Raw genomic sequence first — 16,447 nt, forward strand, 5'->3', positions numbered from 1 at the left:
GCACTAGGATTCAAACTCAGGCCCCAGTTGGGACTGGCTCCCCTTTCCTTTAAGTCTGCATCAGATCTCCATCTGGGAAAGGGGAGGGCGGGGGAGGCCTCCTCTGGAAGCCACCCTGATTGCCCAGCCAACATCCGTAACACCAGAGGCCTCTGGCTCCAGCAGCTGGCCGACTCACCCAGGAGGAAGGGGGAAGGGTCTCCCCTCTCCCCAAGTCGCCAAATGAACGCTTTCTCTTTCAATCAAGGGGTGAGGGCCTAGCATGGATGGATGGCACACAGCGCAGCTCTGTGTTCCCACGCACCAGATCTGAGACCCAAGCTCTGCTGCTTAACTGTGTGATGCTGGGAGGAACACAGGACTCAATTTCCTCATCTGTAAAGTGAGGGACACGGACAGTCCCTGATCTCACAGAGCTGCTGAAGGACTTACCAAGATCACATCCACATTGTCCTGGAAGTGCTCAGCAGGTGGGAGCTGCCACCACTATCCCTGGCTCACAGCTACTGCCCGGGGCAGAGGCACTGAACCCCTATCACAGAGACAGAGAGACCCTGGCTTGAGGAAGAAGAATCCTGGCCTAAGCCCAATCTGGGCTGACTCAGGAACTGGCCCTGTGGGTCCACTCCCCACCGACGGGTTTCCTCAGGGCCACCTGCTCCCCGGAGAGGTCCCACCTCCTCTTCCACAGGTGTGGAAGGGAGCACCAAAGCCCATGCCAGGTGCTCCCTTTCATACCTGCTATTCCTCAGGCCTCACAGAGTGGGTATAGCCATCCGCTTTCCAGGGACCAGGATCTTGCTCAGAGGGGGACCTGGCTGGGAGTGGCCAGACCAGGGTCCCTGGCACTTTCCAACTTCCCAGGTACGCCCACTCTCGGTGCTGGGGATGGCAAAGGAATTTTGTTGCCACGTCCCCCCCTCCCCCCAGGAGTTTCGTCTCTTAACTCCACCCACCCTGCTTGGGGTGCCTCCTACCTGTCACTCACTTATAGGGGCTGCCCTGGGATGTCCCTAATCCCAAACCCCTCGGCAGAGTCCTTGGGGTTCTCAGGAAGCTCTGAGTGCAAAACTACCACCCTACAGAGGAAGCAGAGAAGAACAGGGTGGAGATGTGGGGTTAAAGCCGGGACTAGAAACCAGGTTCATTCTGGCATTGAAGGTCACACTGAGGAGCTGGGGTTCCAATCCTGGCCTGCCTGTGCAGATCACCTGTCCCTCCAGGCTGGGGCTAACTCTAGCTTGAGGATTAGAGGAGCTGATGTCACACCCACAATTGGTGCAGGAAGGTCGTGGGGCTGAAGGGCACAGGCACCGTCGGTGGCATACGCAGACCGCCGACCACCGAGTGTTCCCGATGACCCTCTTCCTGGGCCAGGTGCCAGCGCCCTGGCAGTCACGCTCCCCAAACAGGCATCCCTCTGGGATTCTGGCCACACGTGGGCCAGGCCAGGCTGAAGTGATGGCCAAGACCCAGAGTTACAAATGCCGGACAAAGGAAAGCTCTGTTCTCGCTTGCGGGAGGTGGTGGGTCTGAGCACGGGCTCTCACGTCACCCAGGCCTGGAAGAAATCCCGGCCTGCTCGCAAGCCACATGGCCTCAGTCAAGTACCTCCCCCTGCCTCAGTTTCTTCAGTGTTGTCATGAGGAGGGAGAAGTTTCAATGGGTGACCCATGTGTGGTCCCACCCCTATCTGGGAGCCCAGGCTGCAGGAGCGCCTGCTGTTTATAGGATTGCCAGCTCCCCGGGGGCAGCCAGTGGTGGTGTCTGCAGGGGCCTGCCAGGAGAGGCTGCTGTTTACAGGAAAGCCAGCTCTCCCCCCAGGGGCAGGCAGTGGTGTCTGCAGGGACCTACTAAGAGTGCCTGCTGTCTACGGGAAAGTCAGCTTTTCCCCTAGAGGCAGCCAGTAGTGTCTGCAGGGGCCCGCCAGGAGCACCTGCTGTTTAGAGGAATGCCAGTTCTTTCCTCAGGGGCAGCCAGTGGTATCTGCAGGGGCCCGCTGGAAGGCCAGGGAAGAGGGGATGGCAGGCTCGCACCCATCACACTGCACTCCACGACCTGCCCCACCACTGCAGACTCCCAAGGAAGCTCAAATTTTCCACCAGGATCTTTACATGGGGTGAGGGTTCAAGTTCAGCCTGTGTCTCTCACTCCTCCCTGACCCAGGGCAAGTGCCTTCTGTCCCTTCAGTCTCCATCAGCCAAGTAGAAAGAAGGGTGCCTGCCTAACCCCCGGGTTGCCGGGAGGACCATGAGATGGAGGGCATGTCAGGCCCGCCCACGGGCTGTGAGGAAGGTCCTCGTCCTGTCCCGTACGTGACCAGCCCTGTCCAGCCATTACTCACTCCAGGCAAGTCCCGGGCCCATCCCAGGAGGCAATCAGGGCCTCCCCAGGTGCTTTCCAGCTGAGGCTATCAAGGCAGGCTTAGGATGTCCCCTCTTCTCCCTTGAACCTGGAGTCTCACCGGTTCTTTCAGTCTCCCTCAGCCCAGCAACTCAGGGAGATTCTCAAGAGAGCCACTTTCCCCCTACCCATCAATCCTAGGAACCAAAAGAAACCACCATCTAGGGCCCTGGAGGGGCCTAAAAGGGGAGCACGCATGGTGGTGATCCTCTTTCTGTTGCCACAGCACCAGCACTGGGCTTGCTGGAAGAAGAGGTGAGCGGTGATGGCACAGGTAAGGAGAAACTGACTGAGATCAAAGAATGTGGCAGCTGAGCCGGGCTCGGTGGCTCAGCCTGTAATCCTGTGCCTTGGGAGGCTGAGGTGAGTGAACTGCCTGAGCCCGTGGGTTCGAGACCCGCCCGGGCAATTTGGTGAGACCTCATCTCTACAATAAATAAAAAAATTGGCCGGGCATGGTAGCGCGCACCTGTAATTCCAGCTACTCGGAAGGCTGAGGCGGAGGGATCGCTGGAGCTCCAGCAGGTCGAGGCTGCGGTGGCCAGGAGCGGCCACTGCACTCCTGTCTGGGTGACAGAGTAAGACTCCAACTCAAAAAAAAAAAAAAGAATGTGGCAGCTGACACTTGCATAGGGTCACTTCATAGCAGATCCACTTCTAATAGATACTGTTCGTATACGTCAATCCATCTAGTCGCCATGGCAGCTCTACACAGTGAGTTATTCCCATTTCACAGATGAGAAACTGAGGCTCATAAAGTCACTTGCCCAGGGCTAAATGTGGTGGAGCTGGACTGAGTGCAGGCTCACCACTCTAGCATCCATACACTGGTCCACAGTGCCTCCTGGGGGGGCCCTGGGAAAGGTGGAGAGAGCAGCCCCTTGGAGCCCATTCAGACCAGAGGCTCCTAGCCAGGCTGCGGGCCCTGTCCAGGGATCTGATTTTCATCTAGGGTGGGTTAGTCTTCAGAGTTGCCCAGGATCTCACCTGGGGCCAGGGCTGAGAGCCCTCTGCCAGCCCAAGCCTCACTCTTCAATCACAGAAACTGGCTCAAGGGGGTGGGGACCTGCCTGAGGTCACTGTTTGTGTTGGGGGAGCCTGGGACCTGGAGCTCGGCCCCCACTTCCCCGAGGTAGCTTTCTTGGAAGCAGCACCACCACCCCTGGAGTGGCCCACAGGGCCCAGATGGGGACGGGAATGATGAGGCAGATGGGCTGGGGATGCCAGCATAGCACACAGCCAGATGACACACAGACCCAGCAATTCCTGACTCATGGCCACCCATCCTGTGACTCCACCCACCACCAGTGCCCCCACCCTGGCTCAGACCCCACAGTCCACTGCAGCCTCCAGAGTCCAGTTAGGACTGGAAAGTCATGGAGGAAGGGAGGAGCAAGGGCCCACCCAGGGCTGACTGGGAGACCCTGACAACTCCAGCGGTGGGACTCAGTAACACACTCAGGGACACACGAGGGCAGGGGTGCTGGTATTAGTGCCGACCCGCCCTCTGAGCAGCACCCCATCCCTGAGCCTTGTGGACAGACACCTGGTCTACAGGAGGAAAACTGAAGACTGCCTGCCCGGCTGGTGCTGACACCCACTGGGGCAACTTTCTGTGCCATGTGACTCCTCTTGAACCAGGGCCCACAAGGGATGAGCATGCCAGCTCCCTGCTGCTAGTCCCTCTCCCTGCGAATTCTTGACTCCTCCTCTAGGACTTTCAGTGGCTCCCCAGTGCCTACCAGGCCCACTTCTAACCCTGGTCCACAACATTTCCTTTGTAAGGAAAGGTCTGACTCACGGAAAGGGCCGCAGGGACACCATCACTATGTTCCGAAATCCCAAGGATGTCTCTTTCTTTTTTTGTTGTTTTTGGAGTCAGAATCTGACTCTGTCACCCAGGCTGGAGTGCAGTGGCATGCTCACAGTGACTGCAGTCTTGATTTGCTGGGCTCAGGTGATTCTTCCGCCTCAGTCTTCCAAGTAGCTACAAACACAGGCATGCGCCACCATGCCCTGTTAATTTTTTGATTTATTGTAGAGACAAGGTCTCACCAAGTTGTCCAGGCTGGTCTTGAACCCCTGGGCTCAGGCAATCCTCTCGCCTCCACCTGCTGGGATTATAGGCGTGAGCTGCTGCACCTGGCTCTAACCCCAAGGGCTTCTCACAGCACTCATGACACTGACTCTGAAAGGCCCATTTAACAGAAGCAGGCTCCGAAGGGCAATATGAAGCTCCGAGGGGCAATATGTCCAAGGCCAGTGGAGACTAGGCTGTCACCACCCCACGGAAAGCAGCCTGAGCTGCTCAGGTGGATGGTCTTCCCTGTCACTGGCAAGCCTCCAGCTGCTCCATGAGCTCAAGGTGGGCCCCAGCCTGTCTTAACCCATCAATGTCATGATGATTTAGGTCCACTCACCGTGGTACCCTGATGCTACCCCTGGGTCCCTTTCAGACAAGGTTGATACCTTGGGCTGCTATCCCTGCTGACACTGAGCTGGACTTGGGCTGGGAGCACCTGGCTTGGGAAGGCGGGTCATGGGTCAGAGAGCACCTACCAGAAGGAAAAAGGGTAGGATTGGGAATATGGTGGGAGAACCTTCCCCTTCCCAGAACCCCTCCCCAGCTTCCAGCCCTCAGGCCCACTAACCCAGCCACCAGGGGCAGGATGGCACCTCCCACAGAAAGGTTGCATCCCAGTTGGGTAATGCAGCCCACATGCAGGGACAACGTGACATCAAACCACAGGCACAGCACCCAGAGGAAGGGGCCATGGGTTGTCACACCCAGTCATGTGACTCTCAGCAGGCATGAACTCATCCCACCCAGACCTTTAATCCCATGGGATGTTCATTGCTGGGCAGAGATTCTACCCCTTTTTTTTCCCTACTGATGAGGCCCAGAGTAGCTGAATGATGTGTCCAGGGACACCGGCAAGATGGTGGGTGATCCTGGACCAAGCCCGGGGCCTCCTGGCTCCCAGGCCTAGCTCCACCTTGAGGTTTCTCTTGCCAAGCCTCCCAGAGGTCAAGGATTCTGTCTAGAAGGAAATAAGTCATCAGCACTTGTGGAGATGAGGGATATGCTTGGGCCCAGAGCTTCCATCCATGGGAGGCCCCGAGAGGGGTCAGAACAGGTCAGAGGCAGGGCAGCCCGAGAGCCTGAGGTCAGGCTTCCTTTCTCAAGAGGGCACGGTTCCTGGCAGCAGCTCCCACGGGAAACAGGAGAAGCACCGGCGGCAGAGAACACGGGGTGGGACAAAGGTGGAGGCTGGGCAGGGCTTCCTGTTGGGTGGGCCGGCGGCCACTCACTGAGGCCGAGTGACCTGTGAGGCTATGGCCTGGGGCCAGGCCAGGGTTGGGTTTCGCCTCATCCCTGGCTCAGGCCCAGACCACCCTGAGCCCCATCCTCCAGTCCGCCCTGGCTTCCTGACCCACTGGTCCCACCCAGCCCAGGGGAGAGGGAGGGCCCTTGGAGGCCTCCTCAGACACACCAATGTTTTCTGGAGTGGGCAGCCTACCATGGAGTGCTTGGTGGCCTTTGGCCTCTGACCTCTAGGCCTGCAACTGTTTTTTCCCAGTGTGAGTCCTTGACAAAAGAACCAAGAGTTACTTCCCAGGAGTATACTCTTCAGACATAGCCATGCAGGGGTTGCTGGAATCACCCCCACTGATAGGATTCCTGCCAACCCAACACTATGCAGTCAGGCAGTCCCTTGGGAGAAGTTGCACCCAAGAGACCAGTATGAGGGGAGAAGTGACGCGAGACCAACTTCAGGCCTCACACGCAGAACTTCCCTGTAGTCCAAGTCCAGGGGCAGGGTGGCACCTCCCGCAGAAAGGTTGCATTCCAGCTGGGTAATGCAGCCCCCAGACGGGGACAATGTGACATCAAACCACAGGCACAGCACCCAGAGGAAGACCCTACCTCTCACCCCAGCTTCACACACCTGGACCCTCGAAGTGTCAGGGGCGTCTGGCTGGGAGGGGAGCTGGGTACAGGGGCTGCGGGCCACCCATGGCCTCCAGGCAAACCCAGCCCCTTTCCTGTGGCCTTGGGAGCTGGGACTTGCCTGTCCACAGGTTGGGGCTATGGCAGGAGGGGAGAGTTTGGCGGCCTGAGCCAGGGAAGAGGGGAGAGAACAGAAGCCTCGGCCCTCTCCCCCAAACTATGATGGCCTCCCAGCCGCCTCCCAGGTCTCTATCAAGGCTGCTCAGCCAATAGGCAGCTCAGAAAGCAAACAGGCCAGAGAGTGAGGACACTTCCAGCTGGCCACGGGCCCACCAGCAACAAAAGCCGCTCGTAGCTCGGTGTCGGGGAGAAACACATATGGGAGGTGGTGATGAAGAGGCCCAGCCTTGCCTAAGACAGCCCCAGGGACGGGGACGGAGCTGGGATCCAGGTCTCCTGCCTGCACCGTGGCAGCCCAGGGACCTCCCATGAAGGCAAACCCATAGCAGCCTCCTGGCCCCAGGGACTCCTGACGGGTGGGAAGCAGGTCTGCTCAGCTTGGGCAGGAACTGACTTGAGCCACACCCTGGCCGCCAGCACAGGACACTGATGATTTGTCTAGATTATCCCAATCAAACAGGCCCTGGCGGGGCTGTCTGCAGGCCCGGCTTGATGCTCTCCTCAAAGGGAGGGAAGCCCAGGCGGGACTCAGCCAGAGGATGCCACATGCCTAAGGTCTGAGGCCCTAAAGCAAGCAGGGTGGAAGACAGAAGTCAGCTTCAGTCTGGTTGGAGGCCAAAGTCCAGGTTCCCAGGAGGAGTTACATGACAGCTGTGGGACAGCAGTAAGCCTCCCGACCCCAGGAGCAGGCAAGCTGAGGCTGGTGAGGCCCCAAATCCTATCACAACAGGGCTGGGTGACACTCTGGGACACTGGCCTAACAGCACTGTATCCACACTGACCAGGATCCACATTCAGCCGTGGGAGGCAGGATGGCTGGCCTGTGTTACCCTCTCAGCTCCAGGCCACTCACCTCCATCTCCTTTCTGGACAGGAGTTTCCCAGCTAGAACAGAACAGCCTGGAGCTCACAAGCCTGTGGGACCCTTTCAGGCTGAACACCCCCAAATCCTATCACAACAGAGACAAGTCTGATGATGCTGACTCTCTGCACCCCCTCATCTCAGGCACTGGGCGGGCTCTATCGTCAGCCCATCTGGGAAAGTCCACTAAGCCTCCCCAGAACCCAGGTAGCCTGTAGGGTCAGTAGTACCCTGACCCTCACCCAACAGTTGTTGCTCTCCTAGGCCTCACCAGGAGCTGGCCCCTCGGCCTGCAATGGGATGTGGCTTGCTGCCTCTTTGGCAGCGAGTGTCTCCAGGGCCAGGGATGCATCTTTCACCGAGCACAGGCCAGCACAGACTTGGCAGCCAGGAAATGTTGATCAAAGGAAGGAGAGAGGGCCACAGCAGGGAGAAGGGGGACAGACACATGAATGCAGGTGGACTCTCAAGAGCATGGCCTCAAAAGCTCACCACAGCTCTCCTCCCCCTCCTCCACATCTCGGGGTTGGGGGCTGCTGTGCCATCCACACAAGACACAGTGTGCAGGCCGATAACCTTGATGAAGGCCAAGGGACACCTACTCAGGGTGAGTCTGGGGCTGCCACTTGCCCCGGTGCACTGTTGCCCATGTGGGTCCCGAGAAGGCGCCCAGATGTCTGGGCCTCAGCCGCTCTGTGCCTGCCCACATGCATACATCTGCTCTGGAAGCCCTGGCTGCAGTTCCCATCTCCCTGGAGGAAGGGGATCCGCTCCCCAGCTGGAAACACCTGCTTGGTCCATGAAGGACTTGGTGGTCATCTCTCATCGTGCTTGCAGAGCCCTCACCAGTGTTGGGGTGGCATCTTCTTGGAATGGCGGTGGGGGGACGGAGGAATACATGGCCAGATCATGACAACATTACAGAGACTTTGCAATGACAGGTGACCCCACCCATCCAACAGGAAGAAGATGTATCATAGAGGCTTTGAGGAGGTTCCAGAAGGTCTGTGCTCTGACAACCCCTACCCTGACCATGTCCTGGCACAAGTAGGACTATAGACTTAATTAGTGGCTTGATACATGCATATAGGCAACCCTGACTTCCACTCTTGTGCCATGGAGGCCAGAGCTCCCCAGGAGCCACACAAACAGTGGCTGTGTCCATATGTGCCCTCCTCTCAGGCTAGGACTCTGCATTTTGGGGCTCCTCTTGGACAGAGGGTACCCATCCTCTCCAATCCGGGACTATGGGGGAAGGGTCTCTGTTACTAAGCCCAAATGCCTTTTCTTGTCAGATGGTGACAGGAGGGAGGTACAGGGAGGACAGACCAGGGCAGTGGCCATTCCCCAGCCTAGGTTTCCCATGCCAAATCCAGAGGCCCAAGAGCTCCAGGCCCCAGCTCAGGGCTCCCTGATGCTCATGGCGATCCTCACTTCCCCTGTCCACACCAGTGTGCCCTCCTGCCCTGGTTCTGTGTCACAGCCTCCTGGTTGCAACCAACCTGAACTGCTTACTTAGACAAAGAGGGAAAGAAAGCAGCCCTGTGACGGCTAAGGTTTCCTTGACCAGGGATGAACACACACACACACACACACACACACACACACACACACACACACACACACACCCCCACACATGCACACGCACACACATGCACAGACACTAGTGGCGGGTCAGGTGGTCCTGCAGTCCAGCAGGGCAGGGCTGGCCCAGCTCAGGTTTCTATGTCTCTGAAGAACAAGTGACCGGCTGCCTTTCTTCACCCAGAAGAACCCCCTCTCCAAATACTTGTTTTCTTCTTCCTGGACGTGCCAGGGACCTGCTGGATGGGAAGCCCAGCAGAGAAGGGGAGGAAGAGAGAAGCAGGGGGGTGGTGGTGGAGCCCACGCCTAGCCCGGGCCCAGCCTCTGTCTGGTGTTTTCCTTCCGCCCTCCCCACCCAGAGGACAGATGTCTGCTGGGAAACTGTGGCCGCCCAGCCACTCCCTGACTGCAGGAGAATCCCAAAACTCAGAGTGAATCCCAAAGCCTGGCATGGGGAGTCTGGGCTCAGGGAGGAGTCCCACATGAGTCAGTGGCAGGGATGGCTACGTGATCACCTGGAGCAACTGGACTCCACGACACAGCCCTGGGGCAACGAGGGGATGAGAAAGAGCGGGTGGAAGAAGGGGTGTCTATTCCAGCTCAGACAGAGTGGCTCTGCCTTTGTTCTGTTGTTCAGGAAGGGTCTGTGGGCCAGGGACTTAAGGGCTCTGACAGCGATGGGGTCTGGGCCTCAGATTATCCCCCAGAGTGGCAGGCCCATCCTCACAGCACGAGACCAGCCCACTAAGAGCCGATGAGGCCACATCTCTTGACAGGCAAAGCAGAGACCAAACTTGGGGACTGTGGAGGGATTGCTAACTCTATGGGGGTCTGCTCTGGCCTGGCCCCCAGGACCCCAGAAACCCACGGCAGAAGGCCACCAAAAATGAAAGGCACGGCCAAGATTTCCCACATAAAAGCCAGTCCAGCCAGTCCCCTCAACTCCCACTAAGCCCTTCACATGTCAACTCAATGAACCCTCACAACACCCGTTTTATAGGTGAGGGAACTGACGCACAGAAATACAGTTCAACTAGCCCAAAGGTCACACCGCTGATGAGGGGTAGAGTCAGGAGCTCCAGGGATCCTGTTCTTCACTTACCCCCACGGCCCCAGGGCTGCACAGGGCTCCCCTGGTGGCCGCAGTCCCCAGTCCCCTGGTGGTCGCAGCCCCCGCCCACCCTCCACCCTAGGCTCTGTCTGACCCAGGGAAGCAGCCCCCAGGGCTCTAGGGTGAAGGAGCAAGGGGAGGAAAACCCAGGGAAGGGAAAGCGTGAGGATACGAGAGCCAGAGAGCCCAGAGCACCGTGGGCGAAGGAGGACACAGAGGACACACAGGAGGAGGAAGGGCTGCAGTCAGAAGCCAAGGAGCCCCAGATGCAAAGAGAGGAGGAAGATGCAGGGAGGGACACGGAGATGGAAAGAGAGGAGGAAGGCAGAAGGAAAGAAGGAACAGCTGGGCAGGAGGAAGAAGGGAGGAGGAGGAAGGGGAAGGGGAAGAAGAGGGAGGGCCGGTGGTGAGGAGGCGGAAACGCGCCCTGGAGAAGTGGGAGGCAGGGAGAAGAGGAAGAAGCTGGGAGCCACAGAGAAGACAGAGAGCAGATAGGAGGTCAGGCAGGGAGATGGCCTTGGAAAACGGAGAGGCAGGAGGAAAGCAAGCCCGCCCACCGAACATTAAATACCTAACAGGAGATGACAAATCAAATGGGAATTACTGCGGTAAAAACATAATTAGAAACTTGATTGAAGTTAAACAGAATTTACATAACACTGCAAATTAACTTTACACGGAAACTATTCACTGGGAAGGCAATGAAAAGGCATTTCATTAGTAATCTATATTTAAACAATAGGCACAATGGAGCCTTCTGATGAGCAACTTGGTGCCTTCCACAGAGCCAATGCCAAAGGCTGCGGGAAGACCAGGCACAGTGGGTGCTCCGGGCGGAAATGGGCACGGTCCGGGCCGGAGCCTGTGACTACTCATGGGGGATGGCGGTGGGGGGATACAAACAGGCCAGATGAGATTCTGATGCCAGCTCTGTTCTTGGCTTGCTGTGTGGCCCTGGGCAAGTGTCTTACCTTCTCTGGGTCTTATTTCCTCACCTGCAAAATGAGGACATTAGAGAGGTGGTTTATAAGCCTGGATATCCTAAGAGAGCCCGGGAGATGGGAGAAGGCAGTGTGAGAACATGGGCTTTGGAGTCAGACGGACTTGGTTCAAAGATCCTCTCTGTCCCTTGTTAGCTGTGGCATCATGCAGGCGTTTTCCTCTCTAGCCCTTGTTTATCCATCTATTCAATGGGGACAAGTGTGTTCCCGCCTGAAGTCACCCAAGCAGCTGAAGGATTCAGGGAGAGAATGGGTGGAGACAGGCTACAAGAAGTGAGTCCCTCCCACCTGGCATGCTCATTAGCTTACCCACGGCCTCCCGTCCCTGGCCTGCCACGGAGCCATGCATCCCAGAGTAGCTTCTGCTGGCTCCCCTAGTCACTCCTGCAGGGTCTGGGGGTCGGGGGGCATCTCCCTGAACAAGCCTCTACCAGGCTTCATCCAATTCTCAGCCTGGAGAAGTCTCCGAGCCTCCACCACATCCCAGTCACACCAGGCTGCGCTCATTCCACAGGTGAGCTGGATGCGGTTCCTCCAGCAGGACACGCTCTCCTTCCCACCAGGTCACACTTGCACGCCCTGGGGAGCACCTGCCAGGTCTCAGGACTTGAATGGAGGCAGCTGCTCCTCTGTGCAGCCTCCTCCCACCCAGCCATGGCCGGCTCTCAGCTGGGTGCCTGCAAGGCTCACCGTCACACTGGAAGTTGCTGATTCTTTACCTGTCCCCACCACCACTCCACCTAGACTGACAGCTCTCAGAGTGGAGACCCTCCTCTGTCACCTCTGTGCACCCGCCCAAGCCCTGCACTTGGCACCATGAGGGTGCTTCACAAACGCTGGTTGACCTCACAGTGGTCAAGAGAGACTTCCTGGAGAGGGAGGGCCTGGAGTTGCATCTTGTTCTGGAGGGAGTGGTGAGCGGGGTGGGAGGTGGGACAGCTCAGAAGATCTTTGGGGGTGCCCTGTCCGGAGAACTGCAGCACAGACCTGCTGCCACTACCCAAGTCATACGGCAGGTGGGTGGCTGAGCTGGAGTACTAAGTCCGGCGCAGACTCCTGAGCACTGAAAGGATGTGGCCAGGAGATGAGGGAGGGGTGTGAAGACAGGGAGCCCCTGGAAGGTAGGACCACACCTGTTCCTCAGGGTCCCACCCATCCCAAGTCCTGGCCCAGAGGGGACACGGCTGATGTTTGCAGTAGAGGCAGAGGAAGAGACAGAGACACAGGGAGACAGAGACAGAGATGAGGCGAGGGAAGCAGCCGAACGAAAAACACCCAGATGCACACAGACACAGCACCCACCAAAGGCAGACAACTCCTCTGACACGTGAGCGGGTGGCTCTGGCACTCACTCACAGCCTAGCAAGTTCTAGTTTCTTTTATTTTTTTTGATTTGGAGTCTCACTCGGTCGCCCAGGCTGGAGTGCAGTGGCACACTCATGGCTACCCCAGTGTCGACCTGCTAGGCTCCGGTGATCCCTCCGCCTCAGCCTTCCAAGTAGCAGGAACTACAGGCGAGTGCTACCATGCCCGGCTCATTTTTTGATATATTGTAGAGATGAGGTCTCGCCAAGTTGCCCGGGTGGGTCTTGAACCCGTGGGCTCAGACAATCCACTTACCTCAGCCTCCCAAAGTGCTGGGATTACAGGCTGAGCCACCCAGCCCAGCCAAGTTCCCGTTTGTGATTAGATAAAGCATCCACGCGGTGCTTAGGGGTTTGTAGGGAGCTGCTGGGTGCCCTTCCCTGTGGGCAGCACATGACTGCCACCTGGAGCCTTGTGTTTTCAGACAAGAGTTCCAGGCAAGGGGGAGGCCCCAAGGGGCTGAGAGCCTAAGAGAGGAGAGCTGAGAGCTCTCCTTCCGGTCAGGAGAGCTAAGGGAAGTATCTCAAAAGAAAGTGCAAAAGCAGATAGACATTGGGTAAGAGGCTCAGCTGGGGTCCAGGAGTGCCAGGGAGGACCCAGACATGGGCTCACCCATGAGCCCTCCTACCTAAGTGGCCAGGTGTGGGCAGGAAGGCAGTCTGATCCCTCTTCCCTCTCCGTTGCCCCTCTCCAAATATGGCTCACTTATTGAGGCCTCTGAGCCTCTGTGCATGCTGTTCCCTCTGCTCACAGGGACCTTTCCTCACTCTGCTCAGCAAAAGTTGCGTGTCCGTTCAGAACCTGCTGTCTATCTTCTTCCTGTCTCCCGGCTGCACCTTCTCGACCTCCCTCCCTGCTGCCTTATCCACCTGCATTCCCCCAGGACCCCATGCCCCATGACTCATACTCTACCCTCTCAATCCGAGCACTCCCGAGTGATCTCATCAGCCTGGCGGCTTGCAGCACCATCAATACACGACAACTCCCGAATTTATATCTCTCGTCCGGGACCTTTCTCTGCCTTCCAGACTCATATATCCAGCTGCCCACTCAATCTTTCCACTTGTATGTCTCCAAGGCATCTTGAACTCCGCGTGTCTAAAACAGAGCTCAGCTTCGTGCAGCCCTTCCCGGCCATCGCCCCTGGCCAAATACATGACCACCTCTGTTCTGCCACTGGCTCCTCTTCCAAAACCAAGAGCCTTCCTGGACTGTCCCCGACTTTTAAAATCCTCCACTTCTAGCCCATCAGCAAGCTTGGGTGGGTGCTGGATCTGTGAAAGAGACCAGCTTTCAGTGCAGCTCCCGTCTTCCCCTGCTGCCGCCGGTCCAAGCTGCCACCACCTCCGCCTGGATGTGGGCAGCAGCCTCCCAGCCATCTCTCTGCTCCACTCTTGCCTGCCGACAGAAGCAGGTGCCCTACGGTCTTTGTGACTTCCCCTCCAGCCACACCGGCATCCCTGCATTTTTCTGAATGGGCCAAGTGCATCCCCGCCCACTCTCTGGCTGTAGTCAGGTTCAAATGCCACCTTCACAGAGGTCTTCCTTGACCATCCTTGTCCAAGAATACCTCACTCTGCCCTGGAGACTCTGCCCTCACTCCGCTTAATTTCTCTTCTACAAACTTTGTATCACCTGATGTATCACACATCCACTTTTTAGGTATTTATGTCTTTTCACGGGAATAGAAGTACCATGAGGACAGGGGGTGCTGCCTGTTTTAGTATTCCCGGCTGCATCTCCAGAACCTCAAGAGTTCCTGACCCAGAGACGTTCTTATTAACACCCGGGGAATGACTACATGAACCATGCAGTTCTCTCTTCCCTGAGTATCTCCTGCACGGTCGGGTCATGGGCAGGCCTCCCCTGTGTAGTCACAGACACCGCACCAGCTTGGAACACTGCCCGGTGGAACTCTGCCTGGCTCTGGGATCCTGAGTCCACCTCCTCTGCACACCACAACCTCTCAGGGCAGGGTCATAGAGGAGCTCTGTCTCCAAAACTCTGCCTTTCATTGTAGATCTGGTCCAGGATGAGAGTCAGGGAATGTTTGATGAGTGAATTAAAGAGTAAATGGATGGATGGATAAATAAGTGAATGAGATGAAGAGTAAAGGGTGGATGGAAGAATGGGTAAGCGGTAGAGGGATGAGTAGGTAAGTGGATGGATGGATAGAAAGATGGGTTAGATAGGTGAGTGGATGGGTGGGTGGGCGGATGAATGCATGGATGAACGGGTGAATGTATAGATAAGTGGATGGGCAGATGGAAGGATAGATAGGTGGTAGAGAGATGAGTGGGTGAGTAGATGGATGGTCAGGAAGACGGATGGGTGGATGGGTGGGTGGATGGATGGGTGGGTAGCTGGGCGAATGCACAGATGAGTAGATGGGCAGATGGAAGGATGAATAGGTGGTAGAGAGATAAATGGGTAAATGGAGAGAAAAATATACAGATGAGAGGGCGGGGGGTGGGACTGGCAGGAGCGGGAAACTGCCAGGGGAAAGGGGGGCATACTCAACAACAAGGGCACCTGCTTCACGAACACTTGTATGCCTAACCCTGAATTGTGCCCCACACATTTAAAATAAAAAATTTAAAACAAGAAAGATGTGTGTGTGGGTGGATGGGTGGGTGAACGGGTGGATGGATGGACGGGTGAGTGGGTAGATGATGGATGGATGGACAGACGGGTGAACGGATGGGTGAGTGGGGTGGATGGATGGGCCCTACCCAAGGCACACAGTAGCGACGGGTGGTGGCTTGGCTTCTCTGGGGATGACGGGTCAAACTGGTGCAGTACAGTAAAAGTGCAAAAGCTGAGAAGGCAAATAGGACACAGCAAGCTGCTCTGGTGTGACCAGCGCTTGCTGTGATCCCTGGCAGGCCATGAACTTCCTTGTACTTTAGTCTCACGGTCTGAAAATGCAGAAAATAATTCTTGCCCAGAGCTGCCAGGGAGACAACTTTGGAGTTCTGATTGCTGCCACAAAGGAGACCACCACTACCAGTGAAACGCAGCCCTGGCCAGGTCTGCCTTAGAAAATCCTCTCATCTCAGGCCCCACTGGTCCCACTACCTTGTAGCCTTATAATGCCACATCTACACGGCCTGGGATCCTTGGCTACACCCCCGGAGTTCAAACTGAATCCACGCTGCTAAGATGGCTTAACTCCAAAGAGCAGTCAGACACACTGATTCACAGGATCCTCGAGAACGGGAGCGAGTGGAGGCCCGGAGCCCAGCACCCGCTTTGGCGACAGGCAAACTGAAGCCAGAAGCATTTTGTGGGGGCATGGGCACCACACGACAGTGACAGAGGGGCTCTGTGGTCAGGGTCAGGAAAGGCAGGAGAAGGGGCTGCCAATTCTCAGCTCTGGTCCAGTCCATCACTTCCCGGCTGCCTGACCTTGCCCTTGCCCCGTGGTGGTGTGGCCTGGGTGTCAGGGCGTCGGGGTCTGGTGTTACCTTTCTGGGTCTGGCAGCTCGGTGGCAAGCGGCGACTCCTCTCACACCCTTTGCTGCATTGGTCTGATGCCAACGGGCGTCTTCCTCTTCCTCCTGGGTACTTGGGAGAGACAGGATGTATGTGAGCATCCGGGGATGCAGAGAGCTGGGGCCACTCCCTCCACCTCTGTCCCCACCGCCATGCTAGTCTCGGTGGTCTCTTGGGCCACTTGAGCACACCCCGGGGTGCCTGATTTATCAGAGTTGGCTGTGTCTTCCCCACCCAACCGCACTCCGACAAGCAAGCCAATTCCTCCGAGTGGGATTTTTAAAAAAATATGTGTATTGTTTCTTCTAGAGCTCAGGGGCTTTCTGTTGTCATCTTCCTCTTTAGTCAGAAAAGGAGAAAGCCATCACCTTCCTGTGTGGCCCCAGGCAGGGTAACAGGGAGAAGCTGTCAGGGGTATTTTTAGCCGGGCATACAAAGCCCTTGCCATGGGCTCCTCGCGTGGCTGCGAGGAATTATCTCACTCGGCCGGCCCG

The 16,447-nt window shown here is 57.1% G+C and overlaps 1 protein-coding gene across 1 annotated transcript in view; it reads right to left on the bottom strand.

Annotated features, from left to right (window-relative positions):
• The window catches only part of LOC103250906 (zinc finger MIZ domain-containing protein 1-like), a 76,178-nt gene extending 60,157 nt beyond the window's left edge, over positions 1-16,021 (bottom strand). Inside the window, exon 1 of the mRNA XM_021708267.1 lies at positions 15,926-16,021. The gene's annotated coding sequence lies outside the window, so the exon portion shown is untranslated. The remainder of the gene's footprint in view (positions 1-15,925) is intronic.
• Between the last annotated feature and the right edge of the window lie 426 nt (positions 16,022-16,447).

The sequence above is a fragment of the Carlito syrichta genome, unplaced genomic scaffold, assembly GCF_000164805.1.
Source record: "Carlito syrichta isolate Samal-C Ts95f unplaced genomic scaffold, Tarsius_syrichta-2.0.1 Scaffold135680, whole genome shotgun sequence".
Classification (NCBI taxonomy): Eukaryota; Metazoa; Chordata; class Mammalia; order Primates; family Tarsiidae; genus Carlito; species Carlito syrichta.